This window comes from Hyla sarda (genome assembly GCF_029499605.1).
Source record: "Hyla sarda isolate aHylSar1 chromosome 2 unlocalized genomic scaffold, aHylSar1.hap1 SUPER_2_unloc_6, whole genome shotgun sequence".
In the NCBI taxonomy this organism is placed as follows: Eukaryota; Metazoa; Chordata; class Amphibia; order Anura; family Hylidae; genus Hyla; species Hyla sarda.
In genome coordinates this window covers 125664-151225 of record NW_026607613.1, presented here as the reverse complement: position 1 = coordinate 151225, position 25562 = coordinate 125664, and the positions used below count along the sequence as shown (strand labels likewise).

The 25562-nt window shown below is 42.6% G+C and overlaps 1 long non-coding RNA gene across 1 annotated transcript; it reads left to right on the top strand.

Moving 5' to 3' along the window:
* The first annotated feature begins 11395 nt into the window (after positions 1 to 11395).
* On the top strand, positions 11396 to 23377 carry LOC130298389 (uncharacterized). The gene is made up of 5 exons (XR_008849775.1): positions 11396 to 11477; positions 21533 to 21617; positions 22650 to 22716; positions 22819 to 22983; positions 23086 to 23377. It is a non-coding gene; the product is annotated as an uncharacterized LOC130298389 (long non-coding RNA).
* Positions 23378 to 25562: the final 2185 nt, after the last annotated feature.

The window sequence follows — 25562 nt, the reverse complement described above, 5'->3', positions numbered from 1 at the left end:
TAGTAATTTTGTACCTATATTGTGTTATATCTATATTGTTTCATATTGTTTCATGTTATAGCGTTATGGTAGCCGGACCAGTTGTTGTGTTGATATGTGGTTTATTTCGTTTATTTCAGTTATTTGGTCTTTTTTTATGTTTTCCTTGGTATTTTCATTAGTCCTGGATAGAGGATACAGTTAATTTGGACATTTTGTAAGTGAATGTATGTGTGATATGATTATTTTGATTATTTTTATTATTATTAAAATATAATTTTTTTTTGTAATTTTTATTTATTTATTTATTTTTTTAATATATGAGAAGAAAAAAAAATATTTATATATATAGATTAACAAAAAATCTAAAAAATGTAAAAAAATAAATAAAAAAATATATAAAAAAATAAAATGTAAAAAAACATACAATAATTATTTTTTATTTATTTTAATTTTTTTTTAATTTTTTTTAGGTGTGCTTGCTACTTTTCTGTTTAGTTTTCTTGTTGCGTGTTCCCAAGTATGGATGGTTTTGAGTTATAGTCGGGTAATGATAACTTTTATGTTTATATTTTGACAAGCCAAGTTGTGCTATTTTATTTATTTATTTATTTTTCTTATGTTCATTTTCGGTAAGCGTGTGAGTGTTTGATTAGATATTTTGGGCATATTTTAACCCCTTCAGGACCAAGCCCATTTTTGCCTTAAGGACCAGAGCGTTTTTTGCACATCTGACCACTGTCACTTTAAACATTAGTAACTCTGGAATGCTTTTAGTTATCATTCTGATTCCGAGATTGTGTTTTCGTGACATATTCTACTTTAACATGGTGGTAAATTTTTGTGGTAACTTACATCCTTTCCTGGTGAAAAATCCTAAAATTTGATGAAAAATTTGAAAATTTTGCATTTTTCTAACTTTGAAGCTCTCTGCTTGTAAGGAAAATGTATATTACAAATAAAAAATTTTTTTATTCACATATACAATATGTCTACTTTATGTTTGCATCATAGAAGTGACGAGTTTCTACTTTTGGAAGACACCAGAGGACTTCAAAGTTCAGCAGCAATTTTCAAACTCACTATTTTTCAGGGACCAGTTCAGATTTGAAGTGGATTTGAAGGGTCTTCATATTAGAAATACCCCACAAAAGACCCCATTATAAAAACTGCACCCCCCAAAGTATTCAAAATGACATTCAGTCATCATTTTAACCCTTTAGGTGTTTCACAGGAATAGAAGCAAAGTGAAGGAGAAAATTCACAATCTTCATTTTTTACACTCGCATGTTCTTGTAGACCCAATTTTTGAATTTTTACAAGGGGTAAAAGGAGAAAATGTATACTTATATTTGTAGCCCAATTTCTCTTGAGTAAGCACATACCTCATATGTGTATGTAAAGTGTTCGGCGGGCGCAGTAGAGGGCTCAGAAGGGAAAGAGCGACAAGGGGATTTTGGAGAGTATGTTTTATTGAAATGGTTTTTGGGGGGCATGTTGCATTTAGGAAGCCCCTATGGTGCCAGAACAGCAAAAAACCCTCACATGGCATACCATTTTGGAAACTAGACCCCTTGAGGAACATAACAAGGAATAAAGTGAGCCTTAAAACCCTACAGGTGTCTCACGACTTTTGCATCTGTAAAAAATTTTTAATTTTTTTCACTAAAATGTGTATTTCCCCCCAAATTTCACATTTTTCCAAGGGTTAATAGCAGGAAATACCCCCCAAGTATGGAGGTACCCCATAAGTTGACCTGAAGTGCACTATGGGCGAACTACAATGCTCAGAAGAGAAGGAGTCATATTTGGCTTTTTGAGAGCAAATTTTGCTCGGGGAGCATGTCGCATTTAGGAAGCCCCTATGGTGCCAGGACAGCAAAAAAAAACACATAGCATACCATTTTGGAAACTAGACCCCTTGAGGAACGTAACAAGGGGTACAGTGAGAATTTGCCCCCCACTGGTGTCTGACAGATCTTTGGAACAGTGGGCTGTACAAGTTTTCATTTTCACGGACCACTGTTCCAAAGATCCGTCAGACACCTGTGGGGGGTAAATTCTCACTGCACCCCTCATTACATTCCCTGAGGGGTGTCGTTTCCGAAATGGGGTCACATGTGGGGTTTTGATTTTTTTGCGTTTGTCAAAACCGCTGTAACAATCAGCCACCCCTGTGCAAATCACCTCAAATGTACATGGTGCGCTCTCCCTTCTGGGCCTTGTTGTGCGCCCCCAGAGCACTTTGCGCCCACATATGGAGTATCTCCGTAGTCAGGAGAAATTGCGTTACAAATTTTGGGGGGCTTTTTTCCCTTTTACCTCTTGTGAAAATGTAAAGTATAGGGCAACATCAGCATGTTAGTGTAAAAAATTTAAATTTTTTACACTAACATTCTGGTGTAGACCCCAACATTTCCTTTTCAGGGTTAAAGAAGAAAATACGCCCCAAACCTTGTAATGCAATTTCTCCCGAGTACGGCGATACCCCATATGTGACCCTAAACTATTGCCTTGAAATACGACAGGGCTCCAAAGTGAGAGCGCCATGTGCATTTGAGGCCTAAATTAGGGATTTGCATAGGGGTGGACATAGGGGTATTCTACGCCAGTGATTCCCAAACAGGGTGCCTCCAGCTGTTGCAAAACTCCCAGCATGCCTGGACAGTCAACGGCTGTCCGGCAATATTGGGAGTTGTTGTTTTTCAACAGCTGGAGGCTCTGCTTTGGAAACAGTCGTGTAACGGACGTTCTTATTGGGGGAGGGGGGCTGTGTAGGGGTACGTGTATATGTAGTGTTTTTAACTTTTTATTTTATTTTGTGTTGGTGCAGTGTAGTGTTTTTAGGGTACAGTCACATGGGCGGGGGATTACAGCGAGTTTCCCAGCGCAAAATCTGCTGCATCTCAAACTTGCAGCGAGAAACCCACTGTAAAAGCCTCGCCCATGTGAATGTACCCTGTACATTCACAGGGGGGGGCACCAGCTGTTGCAAAACCACAACTCCCAGCATGCATGGTCTGTTGCATACTGCATGCTGGGAGTTATAGTTTTGCAACAGCTGGAGGCACACGGGTTAGGAAACACTGAGTTAGAAACAGACAATGTTTCCCAACCAGTGGGTCTCCAGTTGTTGCAAAACTACAACTCCCAGCATGCCCAGACAGCTGAAAGGCATGCTGGGAGTTGTATTTCGGCAACATCTGAAGGGCCAGATGTTGCTGAACTAAAACTCCCAGCATTCCTGGACAGTCAGTGCATACTGGGAGTTGCAGTTTTGCAACAGCTGGAAGAGCACAGATTGCAGACCATTATACAATGGTCTCCAAACTGGGGCCCTCCAGATGTTGCAAAACTACAACTCCCAGCATGCATGGTCTGTTAGTGCATGCTGGGAGTTATAGTTTTGCAACAGCTGGAGGCACACAGGTTAGGAAACACTGAGTTAGAAACAATGTTTCCCAACCAGTGTGTCTCCAGTTGTTGCAAAACTACAACTCCCAGCATGCCCAGACAGCTGAAGGGCATGCTGGGAGTTGTAGTTTGGCAACATCTGAAGGGCCAGATGTTGCTGAACTAAAAATCCCAGCATGTCTGGACAGTCAGTGCATGCTGGGAGTTGTAGTTTTGCAACAGCTGGAAGAGCACAGATTGGAGACCATTATACAATGATCTCCAAACTGGGGCCCTCCAGATGTTGCAAAACTACAACTCCCAGCATGCCCAGACAGCCAAAGGCTGTCTAGGCATGCTGGGAGTTGTAGTTTTCAGACTCCTAGAAGCAGCAGTGAAGATCTTCACTGCTGCTTTTGAGGACCATGTACTTACCTGCCGGTCCCGTCGCTGCTCGTCCACGTGGCCGGTCCCGCGCTGCTCCTCGGTCCCGCCGCTGGTTCGGGTAAGGCCGCCGGCCCCCTTGTGTTCCCCCACCTATGCCGCGGGATCTGAACTTTCACCCTAGATCACTGTGATTGGTCCACAGGGACCAATCACAGTGATCGCTGACCAGGACCATCAATGGATGGTCCTGGGGGTGAAGCAGAAGTTGTCCCCTGCTGGAAACAGCGGGACTTCTGCCAGCTAACCCGTGCGATGCTGCGCATCGCCGGCTTAACTGAATGTCATTTATAAACGTCGGGATGCGCGAACGCACTGCACAACCCGGCGTTTATAAATGACATTCTGCGGGAAGGGGTTAATATCTTAGTATTTTAGTATCTTAGTAAAGCTGGGCTGGCCGGTTAGGCAGGGTTTTGTTTATGAGGTTTTGTTTTTGGTTCTAGAGTATTTCTTATTTATGTTATAGCTGGTTAAGCTTGCTTTGTGTTTTGTATTTGATAAGTTTTGTATTTTTCTAATAAAAAGAGTGTCAGCAGAGAGCACTGTGGTCAGACTGGAAAGAAATCCAAAAAGAAAATAACTTCCTCTGTAGAATACAGCAGCTGATAAGTATTGGAAGGATTAAGATTTTTAAATAGAAATAATTTACAAATCTGGCAAATTTCCCCAACCTCAAGGTTAATGTTTAACCACTTAAGGACCTAGGGCGTATGGATACGCTTTGACGTCCTGGTACTTAAGGACCCAGGGCGTATCCATACGACCGTGGAAATTTCAGTCCCCGCCGCGCGCCGGGCGGGGACCGGGCCGGGGTGACTGCTGATATTAATCAGCAGGCACCCCGCGCAAATGCCCAGGGGGGTCATCAGACTGTGGTCTCTAACTGTAGCCCTCCAGATGTTGCAAAACTACAACTCCCAGCATGCCCAGACAGCTGTTTGGGCATGCTGGAATATGTAGTTTTGCAACAGCTGAAGGGCTGCAGTTTGAGACCACTATACAGTGGTCTCTAAACTATATCCCTCCAGATCTTGCAAAACTACAACTCCTAGCATGCCCACATAGCTGTTTGTTGTCTGGGCATGCTGGGAGTTGTAGTTTTGCAACATCTGGAGGTCCACAGTTTGGAGATCACTGTGCAGTGGTCAAAAAACTGTAGCTCTCCAGATGTTGCAAAACTGCAATCCCCAGCATGCCCAGAAAGCAAACAGCTGTCTCGGCATGCTGGGAATTGTAGTTGGGTACCTCCTGCTGTTGCATAACTACATCTCCCAGCATGCCCTTCGGTGATTAGTACATGCTGGGAATTGTAGTTTTGCAACAGCTGGAGGCACACTGGTTGGAAAATACTGAGTTAGGTAACAGAACCTAACTGAGGGTTTTCCAACCAGTGTGCCTCCAGCTGTTGCAAAAGTACAACTACCAGCATGCACGGTCTGTCAGTACATGCTGGGAGTTGTAGTTTTGAAACAGCTGGAGGTTTGCCCCCCATGTGAATGTACAGGGTACATTCACACAGACAGGTTTACAATAAACTTCCTGCTTCAAGTTTGGGCTGCGGCAAATTTTTTGCCGCAGCGCAAACTCCTAGCGGGAAATTCACCGTAGCACGCTAGTGTGAATGTACCCTAAAAACACTACACTACACTAACACATAATAAAGGGTAAAACACTACATGTACACCCCCTTACACTGTCCCCCCCCCAATAAAAAATTAAAAACGTCTTGTACGGCAGGGTTTCCAAAACGGAGCCTCCAGCTGTTGCAAAACAACAACTCCCAGCATTTCTGGACAGCCACTAACTGTCCAGACATGCTGAGAGTTTAGCAACAGCTGTAGGCACCCTGTTTGGGAATCACTGGCGTAGAATACCCCTATGTCCACCCCTGTGCAATCCCTAATTTAGTCCTCAAATGCGCATGGCGCTCTCTCACTTCGGAGCCCTGTCGTATTTCAAGGAAACAGTTTAGGGCCACATATGGGGTATCTCCGTACTCGGGAGAAATTGCACTACAAATTTTGGGGGTCTTTCTTTCCTTTTACCGCTTGTGAAGAGGAAAAGTTGGGGGCTACACCAGCCTGTTAGTGTAAAAAAAAAAAAAAAAAAAATTTACACTAACATGCTGGTGTTGCCCCATACTTTTTATTTCCACAAGCGGTAAAAGGAAAAAAACACCCCCAAAATTTGTAACGCAATTTCTCCTGAGTACGGAAATACCCCAGATGTGAGCAAAAAATGCTCTGCGGGCTCACAACAAGGCTCAGGAATGAGAGCGTTGAGGCCTAAATTGGTGATTTGCACAGGGGTGGCTGATTGTACAGCGGTTCTGACAAACGCAAAAAAATAAATACCCACATGTGACCCTATTTTGGAAACTACACCCCTCACCGAACATGACAAGGGGTATAATGAGCCTGAACACCCCACAGGTGTTTGATGAATTTTCTTTAAAGTTGGATGGGAAATGAAAAAAAATATATTTTTTCACTAAAATGCTGGTGTTACCCTAAAATTTTCATTTTCACAAGGGAAAATAGGAAAAAAGCCCCCCCCAAAATTTGTAACCCCATCTCTTCTGAGTAAAAACATACCCCATATGTGAATTTAAAGTGCTCTTCAGGTGAACTACAATGCTCAGAAGAGAAGGAGCGTCATTGGGATTTTGTAGAGAAAATTTGTTCGGAATTGAAGGCCACATGTGTTTACAAAGCCCCCATAGTGCCAGAACAATGGACCCCCGACACATGTGACCTCATGTACTGTAATAAGGGGTACATTGAGAATTTACGCCCCACAGGTGTCTGACAGATTTTTGGAACAGTGGTCCGTAAAAATGAAAAATTTAATTTTTCATTTGCACAGCCTACTGTTCCAAAGATCTGTGGGGTGTAAATACTCACTGCACCCCTTATTAAATTCTGTGAGGGGTGTAGTTTCCAAAATGGGGTCACATGTGGGGGGGTCCACTGTTCTTGCACCACGGGGGGCTTTGTAAACGCACATGGCCCTGACCATTCCAAACTAATTCTCTTTCCAAAAGCTCAATGGCGCTCCTCCTCTTCTGAGCATTGTAGTTCGCCAGAACTTTCACAGAAAGAAAGCCGTTCACTGCGGCATCTTGGTCATTAGATCGGTCAGCCTGGTCCCAGCCGCAGTGGTTGTGGAGCAAAACTGTGCAGCTAGGAAAAAACCACCAGTAAGTGCCCGCTGCATTCACCAGCACAGAAAGCCATATATACCAGCGGAAAGCCGCCACATAAATGCTGCACGTGCTGTATGCCGCAACTATGCAAATATATCTAGCACAGCCTGCAGCCTGTTCACACCTATTGTGAAAACATTCATTTCAGCTGGGATTACACTTGGCGTGTTTGTCATAAAAAACACCATGCTCGCTGCGGGCACATGTTAGGTTGGAATCAATAGGGTAATATGAAACACCAGACACTAATGGGGGTTTCTTCATCCTTTTATGGTGTTTTTAGGCTATCAAATCTGTGGGATGCCGAGAGCATGTTTTTTTTTTTTTTTTTTTCGGGGGGGTATTTTCTCACTATTTTTTTTTATAGAAATCCTTCAGTCAAATGATGAAAGAATCACATGACTTGTAATGAGAAAAGCCAGAGGGGAAAAAAACACCAAAGAAAAAACACTTCTGATGATGGATTGATGATGATGATGATGGGGATGATGATTGAATTGATGATGATGATGGGGATGATGATTGAATTGATGATGATGATGGGGATGATGATTGAATTGATGATGGGGATGAGGATGATGATTGAATTGAGGATGAGGATGAGGATGAGGAGGATGAGGATGATGAGGATGAGGATGAGGATGAGGAGGATGATGATGATGATGATAATAATAATACACATTGGGACAGATGTATGAAAACCTGTGCAGAGGTCAAGTGGACCAGTTGCCCATAGCAACCAATCAGATCGCTTCTTTCACTTTTCAGAGGCCTTTTTAAAAATGAAAGAAACTACCTGATTGGTTGCTATGGGCAACTGGTCCACTTTCCCTCTTCCCTGGTTTTGATAAATCTCTAAGACACCCCCCCCCCCCCCCCCCCCCCCCCCAGTGCTTTTAGCAAAAATAACACAAAGATAGCTGAGAAAAGACATGAGGGGGAAGATTTTGATGTTTGTTTTTTTTTTGCAAAAAAAGGAAAAAACATCAAACAAGAATTGTGTTTGTTCCTAGGCTTAGGCTGTGATTAAAAACAACATATAAATGGTGTTTTTCAAAGCCCACATTGCTTTATTTTTGGTGCTTTTTCCCCCCTTTCGACAGACGTCTGTCCAGCTATTTCAAAGCTACAACTCCCAGCCAGTGGCGGATCCAGGGGGGGGGGGATGGGGGCAACGGGGCAATTGCCCCCCCCCCCCCCCCCGAGATTGCTGCCCCCCCGCTCCCTAGCATGGTGGAGCCGAAGCTGTAAGCTCCGGCTCCACCATTCACTAACCCAGTGTTTTTCAACCACTGTGCCACGGCACACTAGTGTGCCGTGACATAGTGTAAGATGTGCCGTGGGAAAAACACCCGCCGGGTGTTTTTGCCGGGGGACACCTCTGTGTCTCGAAAGTTGCTTTTGGGACACAGGGATGCCTCTAAGTCCCTGCGGTCCCGCGTTTACTTTAAAAACGCGGGGACCGCCGGGAGGTAGCGCACGCAGGGACGTCACTGACATCCCATGCGTTCGCCCATAGCAACAATCGCAGAGGACCGGAGCAGCGAGGAGGACGCGCGCTGTCAACTTGGTAAGTGTTACCAGCGGCGCGTCACCTTTGGTGTTCCGAGCACCGCTCCTCCGGTCCTAGGACCTACTTGTATAGCCGGACCAGAGGAGTGGTGCTCGGAACACCGAAGTGGGGCAGTACACAGGCATACAGCCTTCAGTAATACACTGTATGGCTGAAGGCTGTATGTTTGTGGGGGATCTGCACCTAATGTGGGGGGACTATACTGGGCTTAATGTGGGGGGGACTATACTGGGCCTAATGTGGGGGGACTATACTGGGCCTAATGTGGGGGGATTATACTGGGCCTAATGTGGGGGGACTATACTGGGCCTAATGTGGGGGGGACTATACTGGGCCTAATGTGGGGGGGACTATACTGGGCCTAATGTGGGGGGGACTATACTGGGCCTAATGTGGGGGGGACTATACTGGGCCTAATGTGGGGGGACTATACTGGGCCTAATGTGGGGGGGACTATACTGGGCCTAATGTGGGGGGGGACTATACTGGGCCTAATGTGGGGGGGGGACTATACTGGGCCTAATGTGGGGGGGACTATACTGGGCCTAATGTGGGGGGACTATACTGGGCCTAATGTGGGGGGAATATACGGGGCCTAATGTGGGGGGACTATACGGGGCTTAATGTGGGGGGACTATACGGGGTCTAATGTGGGGGGACTATGCGGGGTCTAATGTGGGGGGACTATGCGGGGCCTAATGTGGAGGGACTATACGGGGCCTAATGTGGGGGGACTATACGCGGCCTAATGTGGGGGGACTATGCGGGGTCTAATGTGGGGGGACTATACTGGGCCTAATGTGGGGGAACTATACTGGGCCTAATGTGGGGGGACTATACTGGGCCTAATGTGGGGGGACTATACTGGGCCTAATGTGGGGGGGACTATACTGGGCCTAATGTGGGGGGACTATACTGGGCCTAATGTGGGGGGGACTATACTGGGCCTAATGTGGGGGGGACTATACTGGGCCTAATGTGGGGGGGACTATACTGGGCCTAATGTGGGGGGGACTATACTGGGCCTAATGTGGGGGGGACTATACTGGGCCTAATGTGGGGGGACTATACTGGGCCTAATGTGGGGGGGACTATACGGGGCCTAATGTGGGGGGACTATACGGGGCCTAATGTGGGGGGACTATGCGGGGCCTAATGTGGGGGGACTATGCGGGGCCTAATGTGGGGGGACTATGCAGGGCCTAATGTGGGGGGACTATGCGGGGCCTAATGTGGGGGGACTATGCGGGGCCTAAAGTGGGGGGACTATGCGGGGCCTAATGTGGGGGACTATGCGGGGGCCTAATGTGGGGGGACTATGCGGGGCCTAATGTGGGGGGACTATACTGCCAACCTAATGTGGGGAGACTATACTGCCAACCTAATGTGGGGAGACTATACTGCCAACCTAATGTGGGGAGACTATACTGCCAACCTAATGTGGGGAGACTATACTGCCAACCTAATGTGGGGGGACTATACTGCCAACCTAATGTGGGGAGACTATACTGCCAACCTAATGTGGGGGGACTATACTGCCAACCTAATGTGGGGAGACTATACTGCCAACCTAATGTGGGGAGACTATATTGCCAACCTAATGTGGGGGGACTATACTGCCAACCTAATGTGGGGGGACTATACTGCCAACCTAATGTGGGGGGACTATACTGCCAACCTAATGTGGGGGGACTATACTGTCAACCTAATGTGGGGAGCCTATACTGCCAACCTAATGTGGGGGGACTATACTGTCAACCTAATGTGGGGAGCCTATACTGCCAACCTAATGTGGGGGGACTATACTGCCAACCTAATGTGGGGGGACTATACTGCCAACCTAATGTGGGGGGACTATACTGCCAACCTAATGTGTGGGGACTATACTGCCAACCTAATGTGGGGGGACTATACTGCCAACCTAATGTGGGGAGACTATACTGCCAACCTAATGTGGGGGGACTATACTGCCAACCTAATGTGGGGGGACTATACTGCCAACCTAATGTGGGGGGACTATACTGCCAACCTAATGTGGGGGAAAATAAGATATATGCAAGATAAGATATATGCAGTGTGCATAGGAATTTGTTCATATATATATATATATATATATATATATATATATTTTTTTTTTTTTAACTATAGTCCGGTCCTCCAAGGAGACAAGTGCAGTAAGTACTGAGTGACAGTGAGACAGATAAATAGATATAGTGCAGTGAGTTTCTTCCCTCTTTTTTTTTTGCTCGTCAACCTCGGTAGCGGTGCCCCGCGAAAAAAAAAATTTCCGAGGTGTGCCCCGACCCGAAAAAGGTTGGGAAACACTGCACTAACCTTACACACACACTGTGAGTACACAGCGTGTGAGCTGCGGGGACGAGATCTACTAAAGGCCGTCGCAATGACGTCACATCATCGCGCCGGCGCCTGGAGGACCCGTCCCTGCGGCCTGCATACTGTAAGTAAGGGTATGCTCAGGGTTCAGGGGATTATGGAAACAGGATATGCGCCACTGTTAGGAGGAGGGGGGTCAGAGAAAAGGGAATATTTAATGAGGGTCTGCAGCAGGGACGTGCACACATAGGAGTGAAAGGGGGCTGGAGCCCCTGCCCTTTTCCTCACCTGCCCCTCTAGTGCCCTCACAAAAGGAGGTGCAGACTCAGGCTGACAAGTGAAGTAAAAAGGATCCATTGCTGGAGATTTGTATGTGGTTTAATGGAGGGTGCTGTGCCCTCCCTGCAGCAAGGGGGCGCCACTCACCGTGTCATTATCTGCCATTTCTTTGCTTCTCTCCACACGGAGGAGACAGGAGCAGAGGAGGCAGAGGGAGGCCCCGCCCACAACATGTCCGGCCACAAACCAGTCTAAGCAGCCCTTACTGTAAGTAACTGTAAATATATGTGAGTGATTGTATGTCAGTGTGTGTATATGTATATATGTGAGTGATTGTATGTCAGTGTGTGTGTATATGTATATATGTGAGTGATTGTATGTCAGTGTGTGTATATGTATATATGTGAGTGATTGTATGTCAGTGTGTGTGTGTGTATATATGTGAGTGATTGTATGTCAGTGTGTGTATATGTATATATGTGAGTGATTGTATGTCAGTGTGTGTATATGTATATATGTGAGTGATTGTATGTCAGTGTGTGTATATGTATATATGTGAGTGATTGTATGTCAGTGTGTGTATGTATATATATGTGAGTGATTGTATGTCAGTGTGTGTGTGTGTATATGTGAGTGATTGTATGTCAGTGTGTGTATATGTATATATGTGAGTGATTGTATGTCAGTGTGTATATGTATATATGTGAGTGATTGTATGTCAGTGTGTGTATGTATATATGTGAGTGATTGTATGTCAGTGTGTGTGTGTATATATGTGAGTGATTGTATGTCAGTGTGTGTATATGTATATATGTGAGTGATTGTATGTCAGTGTGTGTGTGTGTGTGTGTGTATGTGTGTGTATATATGTGAGTGATTGTATGTCAGTGTGTGGATATGTATATATGTGAGTGATTGTATGTCAGTGTGTGTGTGTATATATGTGAGTGATTGTATGTCAGTGTGTGTGTGTGTATATGTGAGTGATTGTATGTCAGTGTGTGTATATGTATATATGTGAGTGATTGTATGTCAGTGTGTGTATATGTATATATGTGAGTGATTGTATGTCAGTGTGTGTATATGTATATATGTGAGTGATTGTATGTCAGTGTGTGTATATGTATATATGTGAGTGATTGTATGTCAGTGTGTGTATATGTATATATGTGAGTGATTGTATGTCAGTGTGTGTATGTATATATGTGAGTGATTGTATGTCAGTGTGTGTATGTATATATGTGAGTGATTGTATGTCAGTGTGTGTATGTATATATGTGAGTGATTGTATGTCAGTGTGTGTATATGTATATATGTGAGTGATTGTATGTCAGTGTGTGTGTGTATATGTATATATGTGAGTGATTGTATGTCAGTGTGTGTGTGTGTGTATGTATATATGTGAGTGATTGTATGTCAGTGTGTGTATGTATATATGTGAGTGATTGTATGTCAGTGTGTGTATATGTATATATGTGAGTGATTGTATGTCAGTGTGTGTGTATATGTATATATGTGAGTGATTGTATGTCAGTGTGTGTGTATATGTATATATGTGAGTGATTGTATGTCAGTGTGTGTATGTATATATGTGAGTGATTGTATGTCAGTGTGTGTGTGTGTATATATGTGAGTGATTGTATGTCAGTGTGTGTGTATATGTATATATGTGAGTGATTGTATGTCAGTGTGTGTGTATATGTATATATGTGAGTGATTGTATGTCAGTGTGTGTATGTATATATGTGAGTGATTGTATGTCAGTGTGTGTGTATGTATATATGTGAGTGATTGTATGTCAGTGTGTGTATATGTATATATGTGAGTGATTGTATGTCAGTGTGTGTATATGTATATATGTGAGTGATTGTATGTCAGTGTGTTTGTATGTATATATGTGAGTGATTGTATGTCAGTGTGTGTGTGTGTATATATGTGAGTGATTGTATGTCAGTGTGTGTGTATGTATATATGTGAGTGATTGTATGTCAGTGTGTGTATGTATATATGTGAGTGATTGTATGTCAGTGTGTGTATATGTATATATGTGAGTGATTGTATGTCAGTGTGTGTGTATGTATATATGTGAGTGATTGTATGTCAGTGTGTGTATATGTATATATGTGAGTGATTGTATGTCAGTGTGTGTGTATATGTATATATGTGAGTGATTGTATGTCAGTGTGTGTGTGTGTATGTATATATGTGAGTGATTGTATGTCAGTGTGTGTGTATATGTATATATGTGAGTGATTGTATGTCAGTGTGTATATGTGAGTGATTGTATGTCAGTGTGTGTGTGTATATGTATATATGTGAGTGATTGTATGTCAGTGTGTGTGTGTGTATGTATATATGTGAGTGATTGTATATCAGTGTGTGTGTATATGTATATATGTGAGTGATTGTATGTCAGTGTGTATATGTGAGTGATTGTATGTCAGTGTGTGTGTGTATATGTATATATGTGAGTGATTGTATGTCAGTGTGTGTGTGTGTATGTATATATGTGAGTGATTGTATGTCAGTGTGTGTATGTATATATGTGAGTGATTGTATGTCAGTGTGTGTATATGTATATATGTGAGTGATTGTATGTCAGTGTGTGTATATGTATATATGTGAGTGATTGTATGTCAGTGTGTGTGTATATGTATATATGTGAGTGATTGTATGTCAGTGTGTGTATGTATATATGTGAGTGATTGTATGTCAGTGTGTGTGTGTGTGTGTATATATGTGAGTGATTGTATGTCAGTGTGTGTATGTATATATGTGAGTGATTGTATGTCAGTGTGTGTGTGTATGTATATATGTGAGTGATTGTATGTCAGTGTGTGTATATGTATATATGTGAGTGATTGTATGTCAGTGTGTGTGTATATGTATATATGTGAGTGATTGTATGTCAGTGTGTGTGTATGTATATATGTGAGTGATTGTATGTCAGTGTGTGTATGTATATATGTGAGTGATTGTATGTCAGTGTGTGTATATGTATATATGTGAGTGATTGTATGTCAGTGTGTGTGTGTGTATATATGTGAGTGATTGTATGTCAGTGTGTGTATGTATATATGTGAGTGATTGTATGTCAGTGTGTGTATATGTATATATGTGAGTGATTGTATGTCAGTGTGTGTATATGTATATATGTGAGTGATTGTATGTCAGTGTGTGTGTATGTATATATGTGAGTGATTGTATGTCAGTGTGTGTGTATGTATATATGTGAGTGATTGTATGTCAGTGTGTGTATGTATATATGTGAGTGATTGTATGTCAGTGTGTGTGTATGTATATATGTGAGTGATTGTATGTCAGTGTGTGTGTATGTATATATGTGAGTGATTGTATGTCAGTGTGTGTATATGTATATATGTGAGTGATTGTATGTCAGTGTGTATATGTATATATGTGAGTGATTGTATGTCAGTGTGTGTGTGTGTATATATGTGAGTGATTGTATGTCAGTGTGTGTGTATGTATATATGTGAGTGATTGTATGTCAGTGTGTGTATATGTATATATGTGAGTGATTGTATGTCAGTGTGTGTGTGTGTATATATGTGAGTGATTGTATGTCAGTGTGTGTATGTATATATATGTGAGTGATTGTATGTCAGTGTGTGTATATGTATATATGTGAGTGATTGTATGTCAGTGTGTGTGTATGTATATATGTGAGTGATTGTATGTCAGTGTGTGTATATGTATATATGTGAGTGATTGTATGTCAGTGTGTGGATATGTATATATGTGAGTGATTGTATGTCAGTGTGTGTATGTATATATGTGAGTGATTGTATGTCAGTGTGTGTGTGTGTATGTATATATGTGAGTGATTGTATGTCAGTGTGTATATGTATATATGTGAGTGATTGTATGTCAGTGTGTGTATATGTATATATGTGAGTGATTGTATGTCAGTGTGTGTATGTATATATGTGAGTGATTGTATGTCAGTGTGTATATGTATATATGTGAGTGATTGTATGTCAGTGTGTGTATATGTATATATGTGAGTGATTGTATGTCAGTGTGTGTGTATGTATATATGTGAGTGATTGTATGTCAGTGTGTGTGTATGTATATATGTGAGTGATTGTATGTCAGTGTGTGTGTATGTATATATGTGAGTGATTGTATGTCAGTGTGTGTATGTATATATGTGAGTGATTGTATGTCAGTGTGTGTATATGTATATATGTGAGTGATTGTATGTCAGTGTGTGTATGTATATATGTGAGTGATTGTATGTCAGTGTGTATATGTATATATGTGAGTGATTGTATGTCAGTGTGTGTATATGTATATATGTGAGTGATTGTATGTCAGTGTGTGTATATGTATATATGTGAGTGATTGTATGTCAGTGTGTGTGTATGTATATATGTGAGTGATTGTATGTCAGTGTGTGTGTATGTATATATGTGAGCAAGTGAATCTATGTGTGTATGTATGTGTATTAGTGTTGAGCGGCATAGGCCATATTCGAATTCGCGAATATTCGCGAATATATGGACGAATATTCGTAATATTTGCGAATATTCGCATATTCGTAATATTCTTGTTTTATTTTCGCATATGCGAATATTCGTGTGCGCGAAAATTAACATATGCGAAAATTAGCATATACAAAAATCAGCATAAGCGAAAATTCGTATATGCGAAAATTAGCATATGCATATTTTCGCATATGCGAACATTCGCACGCCAGTCTCACATAGTAGTATTAGAGCCTTCTTTACACCACACAAGCTGGAAGATGTATATATGTGTGTATGTATGTGTATATGTGTGTATGTATATATGTGTGTATGTGTGTGTATGTATGTATATATGTGTGTGTGTGTGTGTGTATGTATGTATGTATGTATGTATGTATGTGTGTATATGTGTGTGTGTGTATGTATATGTATGTATATATGTATGTGTGTATGTATATATGTGTGTATGTGTGTGTATGTATGTATGTGTGTGTATATGTGTATGTATGTGTGTGCATGTATATATGTGTGTATGTATATATGTGTGTGTGTATATATGTGTGTATGTATGTGTGTGTATATATATATATGTGAGCAAGTGAATCTGTCTGTGTATGTGTATGTATGTATGTATATAAGTGTGTGTGTGTGTGTATATATATATATATATATATATATATATATATATATATATGAGCAAGTAAATCTATGTATGTGTGTGTATATCTGTGAGTGATTGTATGTGTGTACCTGTATGTATGATGTGCCTATTGGCTATATCTTTTAGTATATATTCCATGTTGTATGTATGTGTCAGTGTCTCTATGTATGTGTATATATTACCTATGTACTGTATGTGTGTATATTACCTATGTACTGTATGTGTGTATATTACCTATGTACTGCATGTGTGTATATTACCTATGTACTGTATGTGTGTATATTACCTATGTACTGTATGTGTGTATATTACCTATGTACTGTATGTGTGTATATTACCTATATACTGTATGTGTGTATATTACCTATGCACTGTATGTGTGTATATTACCTATGTACTGTATGTGTGTATATTACCTATGTACTGTATGTGTGTATATGACCTATGTACTGTATGTGTATATATTACCTATGTACTGTATGTGTGTATATTACCTATGTACTGTATGTGTGTATATTACCTATGTACTGTATGTGTGTATATTACCTATGTACTGTATGTGTGTATATTACCTATGTACTGTATGTGTGTATATTACCTATGTACTGTATGTGTGTATATTACCTATGTACTGTATGTGTGTATATTACCTATGTACTGCATGTGTGTATATTACCTATGTACTGTATGTGTGTATATTACCTATGTACTGTATGTGTGTATATTACCTATATACTGTATGTGTGTATATTACCTATGTACTGTATGTGTGTATATTACCTATGTACTGTATGTGTGTATATTACCTATGTACTGTATGTGTGTATATTACCTATGTACTGTATGTGTGTATATTACCTATGTACTGTATGTGTGTATATTACCTATGCACTGTATGTGTGTATATTACCTATGTACTGTATGTGTGTATATTACCTATGTACTGTATGTGTGTATATTACCTATGTACTGTATGTGTGTATATTACCTATGTATTGTATGTGTGTATATTACCTATGTACTGTATGTGTGTATATTACCTATGCACTGTATGTGTGTATATTACCTATGCACTGTATGTGTGTATATTACCTATGCACTGTATGTGTGTATATTACCTATGCACTGTATGTGTGTATATTACCTATATACTGTATGTGTGTATATTACCCATGTACTGTATGTGTGTATATTACCTATGTACTGTATGTGTGTATATTACCTATGTACTGTATGTGCCTTTATGTTATGTGCTTGTATTTATTGTATGAAGCACATTATTAGGAAATTAATAGAGGAATGTAAGCACAGTATATAGGGAATTTATGGAAGCACAGCATATATTTCATTATATTGGAACATTATATTTTTATGTATGCTGGCACTGTGTGTAGATCCTTAGGGTGCGTTCAAGTGTGCCTATTTTTGCTGCAGATTTTGCTTCTCATTGACAATGGGAAGAGAAATCTGCTAAAGCAAATCTGCAGCAGATCTGCAGCAGAAAATACGCACGTGTGAATGCACCCTTAGTGGTGGCACAGTATAGTTAAATAATAGTGGCACAGTATATAGTTCATTAATGGTGGCACAGTATATAGGGAATTAATAGATGAATGGTGGCACAGTATATAGTTCATTAATGGTGGCACAGTATATAGGGAATTAATAGATGAATGGTGGCACAGTATATAGTTCATTAATGGTGGCACAGTATATAGGGAATTAATAGATGAATGGTGGCACAGTATATAGGGAATTAATAGATGAATGGTGGCACAGTATATAGTTCATTAATAGTGGCACAGTATATAGTTCATTAATAGTGGCACAGTATATAGTTCATTAATAGTGGCAAAGTATATAGGGAATTAATAGATGAATGGTGGCACAGTATATAGGGAATTGATAGATGAATGGTGGCACAGTATATAGGGAATTAATAGATGAATGGTGGCACAGTATATAGTTCATTAATAGTGGCACAGTATATAGTTAATTAATAGTGGCACAGTATATAGGGAATTAATAGATGAATGGTGGCACAGTATATAGTTAATTAATAGTGGCACAGTATATATGGAATTAATAGATGAATGATGGCACAGTATATAGGGAATTAATAGATGAATGGTGGCACAGTATATAGTTCATTAATGGTGGCACAGTATATAGGGAATTAATAGATGAATGGTGGCACAGTATATAGTTCATTAATAGTGGCACAGTATATAGGGAATTAATAGATCAATGGTGGCACAGTATATAGGGAATTAAGGGGAGGTACGGTATATAATTAAAGGGAAACTGACAGGCTGTTTACTCGCACTAAACCCAATATACTAGGTTACAGTGCAGTATACAAAAATTGGTCTTTCCATTTTCTAGGTATTGCCCCACATTGCTAGTATGCGAAGTCAGTCTTGTGCGCAATGGAGGCGGAGCTTCCCTGCCTCCATTCTGTATGCTGTGCTATTCCTCGCCATCTTTGTATATTTATAATTATTTTTTTTTGCCAACTCTAGTATATTGTAGACTGTAAGCATATATTAGTGTGGTGTCCATCTCTTCAGTGTAAGAACCAGAGCTGTGTGGAGATTCCTGCATAAGGTGGGTGATTGGTGATTGGTGCTGGGTGATTGGTGCTGGGTGATTGGTGCTGGGTGATTGGTGCTGGGTGATTTGTGCTGGGTGATTGGTGCTGGGTGATTGGTGCTGGGTAATGGGTGCTGGGTAATGGGTGCTGAGTGATTGGTGCTGGGTGATTGGTGCTGGGTGATTGGTGCTGGGTGATTGGTGCTGTATGATTGGGGATGGGTGATGGGTGCTGGGTGATTGGGGATGGGTGATGGGTGATTGGGGATGGGTGCTGGGTGATTGGTGCTAGATGATTGGGGATGGGTGATGGGTGCTGGGTTATTGGTGATTGGTGCTGGGTGATTGGGGATGGGTGATGGGTGCTGGGTGATTGGTGCTGGGTGATTGGTGATGGGTGCTGGGTGATTGGTGCTAGGTGATTGGGGATGGGTGCTGGGTGATTGGTGCTAGGTGATTGGGGATGGGTGCTGGGTGATTGGTGCTGGGTGATTGGTGCTGGGTGATTGGGGATGGGTGATTGGTGATGGGTGCTGGGTTCTGTCATATAGAGCTCAGGTGGGGGCATATAGGGGGAGATTTATTAAAACCTTTGCAGAGGAAAATCCTTCCGCAAAATGATCTGATTGGTTGCTATGGGCGACTGCACCGCTCTTTCTCTGCACAGGTTTGATAAATCTCCTCTATAATACAGTATATTATAGGGCAGCTGTCATATCTTTTCGGTAAATAAGAATGACAGCACAGCCAAAGTGTATATACACATGGCAGACCTTCATAGAAACTGTTCTTGACTCGATTTTACAAAAACACCAACTTTTATGGGGGCTAAGAATGTCGAGAAAGCCTGGCGGGAGTCCACTGTGTCCCTGGGCCGCAGCACATCTGCCCATTAAGTCTGGCAGATGTTTTTTAAATTATGAAAAGTGCCCTCTTTTTTACTTGAGCCCCTGCCCTTCAAAATGTCTGTGCACGTCCCTGGTCTGCAGGGCAAAGCACAGGGGGCATTATATGTGAAGAGCACATGACAGGGGGGCCCCCTGTCCTGTGCCCTTCACATATAATGCCCCCTGTGCTGTGCCCCTCACATAATGCCCCCTGTCCTGTGCCCTTCACATATAATGCCCCCTGTGCTGTGTGCCCCACACATATAATTTATATGTGTGGCACAGCACAGGGGGCATTATGTGAGGGGCACAACACAGGGGACATTATATGTGAGGGGCACAGCACAGGGGGAATTATATGTGAGGGGCACAGGACAAGGGGGCATTATATCATATAATGCCCCCTGTGCTGTGCCTCTCACCTAATGCCCCCTGTGCCGTGCCACACATATAAATTATATGTGTGGGGCACACAGCAGAGGGGGCATTATATGTGTGGGGCACAGCACAGGGGGGCATTATATGATATAATGCCCCCTTGTGCTGTGCCCCTCACATATAATGCCCCCTGTGCTGTGCCCCTCACATATAATGCCCCCTGTGCTGTGCCCCTCACATATAATGCCCCCTGTGCTGTGCCACACATATAAATTATATGTGTGGGGCACAGCACAGGGGGCATTATATGTGTGGGGCACAGCACAGGGGGGCATTATATGATATAATGCCCCCTGTTATGTACCCCACACTTATAATGCCCCCTGTGCTGTGCCCCTCACATATATTGCCCCCTGTGCTGTTCCCCTCACATATATTGCCCCCTGTGCTGTTCCCCTCACATATATTGCCCCCTGTGCTGTGCCCCTCACATATAATGCCCCCTGAGTGGACAGGACATGGGGCTTTATATGTGAAGGGCACAGCACAGGGGGCATTATATGTGAGGGGCGCATGATAAGGGCATTATATGTGCGGGACGCATGATGGGGGCTTTATATATGAGGGGCGCATGATGGATGCATTATATGTGAGGGGCAAAGAATGGGGGCATTATATGTGAAGGGCACAGCACAGGGGGCATTAAATGTGTGGGGCACATGATAGGAGCATTCTATGTGAGGGGCACAGCACAGAGGGCATTATTATGTGGGGGAACAGGACGGGTCATATTATATGTAGGGGCACAAGATGGGGCATTATCACTATATGTGAAGGCACAGAGTGTTTTGCCTTTCAGAAGTATAGTGTATATTGTGAGGAATTTCTGGGGTGGTACGTTTTTTAGGGGCCACAATACATTACGTCATTTTACTCAGAGGGTAGTTACAGCACAGCAAGTTATATTCAGAGAATGCACTGTGTGGTAGTATTAGATTTAGAGGGCACAGTGTGTGTTAGTATTATATTCAGTGGGTACAGTGTGTGATAGTATTATATTTAGAGGGTGCAGCGTGTGATAGTATTATATTCAGAGGGTGCAGTGTTTGGTAGTATTACATTTAGAGGGCACAGTGTGTGGTAGTATTATATTCAGAGGGTACAGTGTATGGTGGTATTATATTCAGAGGGTACAGTGTGTTGTATATTCAGGGGGTACAGTATGTCAGAATTATATTAGGAGGGTGTGTGCCAGTATTATATTCAAAGAATACAGTGTTTGGCAGTATTATAATAATTATTGTTTTCATATAGAGGATCAGAATGCGTTGGCATAGTGAGGAGACGTCTGGGCATCAAGTTCTGCAGAGAGAAGATTTAGCTGGAACAAATCCTGGCGGTATTTACCATCTGAATTAGATAAGGAAAGACTATAGAGAAGACGTCACCTGTAATCACTGATATCATAGTGTATTCTCCTCACTATAGAGAAGACGTCACCTGTAATCACTGATCTCTATAGTGAGGAGAATACACAATGATATCAGTGATTACAGGTGAAGTCTTCTCTATAGTGAGGAGAATACACAATGATAAGACGTCACCTGTAGTCACTGATATCACTGCGTATTCTCCTCACTATAGAGCCTTAGCACTTTCCCATTCTGTGGCAATTGGTATATTTGATTATTATTCTGACATATGAGCACGGCCTAAGAGTCTTAAACAAGGTTAGGACTGTATGATACATTTAATAATATTGTAAGTTCCGTAATCTTCTGTCCGCCAACACAAAATGCTCTAATAGCGCCTCTCCCGAGACGCGACTCTGGATCCGCCCCTGCTCCCAGCATGCCCTGACAGCCGAAGGCTGAGAGTTGTAGTTTTGCAACAGGTGGGCAGCCACAGGGGATCGGTGTTGCAGTATGTCAATCTAGGGCCATGGTGTCTGATCTTGAACTGGCAGCAGGAGCCACGACCACTTTAAATCAATGGCTGATGGGACGTCTGACTAGTGACATCCTTCGCTCCAGACCGCAACATCAGGGACATCATTCGTCAGACGTCCCGGCGGCCAGCGCTGCTCATTGAGCCTACCGGAGTAGCATTGATCTATGTAAGAAACCCATGGGCCCAGGCTGTTGGGGCCACCAAATGATATTACTTATACAGAATATCTGGTTAGGAGAAACAAATATAACGCACCCACAGGGAGTAGCGCCATTTTAATAAAAATTGTCAAAAACCTTAGATAACAGTCATACAGAATGTACTAGAAAGCTTTTTTGATTTTCAGCCAATCAGAGAGCAGCACTACTGAAATAGAACTCCCAGGAGGTAACAGCGTGTCACACATGTGATGTCATAACCATTGTCCACCAAAGAGCAGCACTGAGCAGAAATAACACGGCTCCTGTTCATTCTCCATCAGTGAGGGGCCGGTGCTGGACACTGTGTAGGGACGCGGGAATGCAAAGTCATACACATGACTGTGACTGGTAAGTGTTACATTGTTGTGTCCAAAAGATCTTTAGTGCAGTTCCATGTGTATTTCTATGATAAACATGTAAATAATCTATCTTTTTTGTCCCCTATCTTAGATGCACTATTTCCAGGACATGGAGTAGCATTTCCGGACCTACAGCAAGACGTTGGATGAAGGCATAGCCCCAGAAATAACACTGGTCCTGTTCATCAGTGAGGGGCCGGTGCTGGACACTGTGTAGGGACACGGGAATGCAAAGTCATGCACATGACTGTGACTGGTAAGTGTTACATTGTTTTGTCCAAAAGGTCTTTAGTGCAGTTCCATGTGCATTTCTATGATAAACATGTAAATAATCTATCTTTTTTGTCCCCTATCTTAGATGCACTATTTCCAGGACATGGAGTAGCATTTCGGGACCTACAGCAAGACGTTGGATGAAGGCACAGGCCTAGGAATCATGCACATACACAGAAACATTTGCCCAAATTCTAGAGGTAACCTCCTTTAGTATGCCCAGAGGAAGGGCCATACAGTAGCCATGGATTCCCTACAGGTTTCCTCCCCTCTGGAGGTTTTTCCTGTCCTGAGTATTAGTTACTGTACGCTCTTTGTGAGTGATGGGAGGTTACAAAAAGTCCCCTACACAAACATTTTAATAAATAATAAATAAAGTTCCCCTCTATTTAAACTGTTCTTTGACTTGTTCGACTCATTTATTTATTTCTGTGTGTGAAAATAGAGTTAGCAAAACATGGATGACCAAAGCTGCTCTCCTGCACGATCTGCATAATGCGGTGCGGAGAGAGGCAACTGGTGCTGGGTGGTGCAGTTTATGAGGCAAACGTAGAACACCCAGCAAGTTCCATGCACAAGCCTTTTTCTGATGAATGGGACTCATGCAGGGAACTTGCTAGGGGTCATACGGTTGCAAAGGATCAACTTTTGGGTACATGAACTGTCCCTTAAAGGGGTACTCCGCCTCTAGATATCTTATCCCCTATGTAAAGGATAGGGGATAAGATGTCTGATCATGGGGATCCTGCTGCTGGGACCCCAGCAATCTCCATGCAGCAACCAAAATTCTTAATAGTATGTTTAGATCACTGGTTCCTGTGGTGGGATTCGTGACATCATGTCACACCTTCTTGTGACATCACACCACCTCCCATAGACATAAATGGAAAGGGTGTGGCGTGAGGTCACGACCCGCACCACGAGAACCCAGAGTTCTAAATATATTATTTGGAACGCCGGGTGCTGCATGAAGATCGCGGGGGTCCCAGTGATCAGTCATCTTTTGTCCTATCCTTAAGGTAGGGGATAAGATATCTAGGGGCGGAGTACCACTTTAAGGAATTAGAGAGTGTAGGCATGCCTTACAAGCAGGTAGACAAAAAACAGCTGGGAGAAATGACAGGAGACAAAGCAATGTTTGGCTGGGACCGATTTTGGGTGTGTTCTGGCCAATTAAAGGAGAACTATGACAAAAATTAACTTATCCCCTATCCATGGGTTATGGGATAAGTAGCTGATCGTGGGGGGTCCCCCTGCAATACCTGGGATGAGACCCGTCGCTCAGTGAGAAGCGCTCGCTGCAGACGTCAAATCTCAATTTCCCTGGACCCCCCCCTTCCTTCATGTCCACCACAGACGCCCCCAGACTGCTGTCTCTTACAGAGTTTTATGCCCAGAAATGGTTGGCTACTCACTTTGTCAGTAGATTCTCATCCTAAATATGAAGACAATCGGGGAAATGTACCTGTGGAGAGGAAATGTTGTCCAGTTGCTCTTAGCAACCAATCAGATCACTTCTTTTATTTTTCTTGTAGTTGGGTTGTAGTACTTTCATTTTTACAGTTCCCCTATAACTCTGCAGCTTCGGTAGAAGTATGAGGCTCAGCCTTAGAGTCAGTGTATCTGGCTGCTCCGGTGTTCTTCTATTTTACAGCCTGGACCCTGTTCTCCTCCACACTGGTCCCTGTGGTCCGGTCAGATGGTTCTGGACTGGGGCTGAATGGTTGCTTGAGGGATTTAGTGGCAGATTTTTGGGGACTTCAGTTGTTGGATGACCTCTCTCTTCAGTGGCTGCTGATATTCGTAGTGCAGAATTTACAGGTGTTACGTTAAAGGGGTACTCCGGGGGAAAACATTTTTATTTATTTTTTTAATCAACTGGTGCCAGAAAGTTAAACAGATTTGTAAATTACTTCTTAAAAATCTTAATCCTTACAGTACTTATCAGCTGTCGTATGCTACAAAGGAAGTTGTATAGTTCTTTTCGGTCTGACTACAGTGCTCTCTGTGAGTAGGAGCAAATCTCCATAGTAAACGTCTCCTACTCCGGACAGTTCCTGACATGGACAGAGGTGTCAGCAGAGAGCAATGTGGTCAGACTGGAAAGAAATCCAAAAAGAAAATAACTTCCTCTGTAGAATACAGCGGCTGATAAGTATTGGAAGGATTAAGATTTTTAAATAGAAATAATTTACAAATCTGGCAAATTTCCCCAACCTCAAGGTTAGTGTTTAACCACTTAAGGACCTAGGGCGTATGGATACGCTTTGACGTCCTGGTTCTTAAGGACCAAGGGCGTATCCATACGCCCGTGGGAATTTCAGTCCCCGCCGCGCGCCGGGCGGGGACCGGGCCGGGGTGACTGCTGATATCAATCAGCAGGCACCCCGCGCAAATGCCAAGGGGGGTCATCAGATCCCCCCCCCCCATCGGCGATCGGCGCAAATCACAAGTGAATTCACACTTGCGATTTGCGCCTATTCCTGGTCATACGGGTCTATTGTCCTTAAGGTGAAAAAGGGCTCGGTCCTTAAGGGGTTAAGGACCCAGGGCGTATCCATA